This window comes from Cricetulus griseus, chromosome X (assembly GCF_003668045.3).
Source record: "Cricetulus griseus strain 17A/GY chromosome X, alternate assembly CriGri-PICRH-1.0, whole genome shotgun sequence".
Taxonomy (NCBI): domain Eukaryota; kingdom Metazoa; phylum Chordata; class Mammalia; order Rodentia; family Cricetidae; genus Cricetulus; species Cricetulus griseus.
Window position 1 is genome coordinate 107282421 of NC_048604.1, and position 2350 is coordinate 107284770.

Genomic DNA, 2350 nt, shown 5'->3' on the forward strand with positions numbered 1-2350 from the left:
ACTCACTTTTCAGTTCTGTAGCCCAAATTAGGACTTGTGGTCCTCCCTCCTCAGCCTCCAGAGTAGCTGAGATTACAGGCCTGTGCCATCATGCCCAGCTAACAGTGGGGCATTCTGGACACCAAAATACTGATGTTGATGGAGCCGGGTATGGTGGTGTATAATTATTACCAGCACTTGGCAAGTTGAGACAAGATGATCATAAGTTAAGGCTAGCCTAAGCTACACACTGAAACCCAGTCTCAGAAATTGAGAGAAATAAGGAGAGAAGACGGAAGGGGATAGAGAAAAGGAGAAGGGAGTGAGAGAAGGAGGGAGGGAAGGAGGGAGGGAGGGAAGGAAGGAAGGAAGGAAGGAAGGAAGGAAGGAAGGAAGGAAGGAAGGAGAGAGATGGGGAAAGGCAGCGGTTTGAAGGAAAGAGGGAGAGGGAGAAAAGAGACGGGAGAAAGAGATTTGAACAATTAAAAAGAAGCAGCATGCCTTAGAGTAATAGGAAAATGCCTTAAGGCAGTCTCAGGAATGTAAATTTTTGCTTTATGAAAGCTGGGTGAGCTGGGTGGTGGTTGGTGCACACCTTTAATCCCAAGCAAACAAAAAAAGAAAAACCAAGCACAAAAAGCTGGGTGATGAGATAGCACTAATCCTTGACCTGAGTTTGATCCCTGGAATCTACACAGAGGAAGAAAAACGGTGATTCACAAAAGTTATTCTCTGACCTCCACCATATGTGCCACTGCTTTCCATACCCACCATGCACACAAACACAAATAAATACATAAATAAGTAAATAGTCTTCATTAAAGAGAGTCCTGGGGAAAGTGCTGAGGAGATGGGTCATTTGGTACAGTGTTTGGCATGGAATCAAGAGGACCTGAGTTTGATCCACAGCATCCATATTTAAAAAAAAGCCAAGTAATCAGCAGCACTGAGGTAGAGGTAGAGACGGGAGGATCTCTGAGGTTTAGTGGGAGACCCTATCCCCCGAATAAGATGGAGAGTGACTGGAGAAGATACACAACATCAAGCTCGGGCTTGCACACACACACACACACACACACACACACACACACACACACACACACACACACACACACCCTGGGACCACCAATGCTCACACTTCCTAGGGAAACATTCTCCTATTCTCTGCCCCTGGCACTACAAGACAGGGACTGCATGGTCTAAGCCCCTCACCCTATAGTTGACAGCAGAAGTCGGCCACCATCATGACACTGATGAATTTGGGCTTGGTTTAGTTTTAGTTTGGGGCCTTTTTTTTTTCTTTTTCTTTTTTTTTTTTTTTTTTTTTTTTTTGGTTTTTCGAGACAGGGTTTCTCTGTGTAGCTTTGGAGCCTATCCTGGAACTAGCTCTTACAGACCAGGCTGGTCTCGAACTCACAGAGATCCACCTGCCTCTGCCTTCCGAATGCTGGGACTAAAGGCGAGCGTTACCAACACCCGGCTTTTTTTTTTTTTTCTTTCTTTTATTTTTTTGGTTTTTGAGACAGGGTTTCTCTGTGGCTTTGGAGGCTGTCCTGGAACTAGCTCTTATAAACCAGGCTGGTCTCGAACTCACAGAGATCCACCTGCCTCTGCCCCCAAGTGCTGGGACTAAAGGCGTGCGCCACCAATGCCCGGCCTAGTTTGGGGCTTTCTGAAACAGGGTGTCAAGTGTACCTCCAACTTGCTATGTAACTCAGGTTGCCCTTGAACTCCTAATCTTCCTGCCACTGCCTCCCACAAGTGCTGTGTTTATAGGCATGTGGCATCACACCTGGTTTCTACCCAAATTTCAAGAGATGCCAGGACCCCTAACATGCAACCCTTGAGAGTGCAACAGGCAAAGCTGTGAGGGTGAAGTTGAAAAGTCTATGGAAGTTGAAAAGTTCCAGGAAATTAGAGATGCCAGGGAAATGGGAACATTTTGCTGAGTAAAGTTTCAGCCAGCCAACAAGGCCAGCCCAAGAAAGGGGCTACAATAGAAGGGCCACAGGGGCAGGGCTTTCCAGGCCCTTTGGATGTCACATTACGATACACATGACCTAGACACCAGACATGAAGCAACAGAATGTAATATTCATCTGACTGGGTTTTCAGCCTTGCTTTAGTCCTATCCCTCCTTTCTGTATTTTCATTCCTTCCTTGTGGAATGAGAATGTTTACTCTGTATTACTACTGCTTTGAATTCTCTAATTCTTTTTAATTTTAAAAATTCCATTCATCGGGGTGAAGAGACGGCTCAGTGGTTAAGAGTATTTAACTGCTCTTTCAAAAGACCTGAGTTCAATTTCCAGCACCCACATGGCAGCTCACAACTGTCAGTAACTCCAGGATCCAGCACCCTCACACAGAC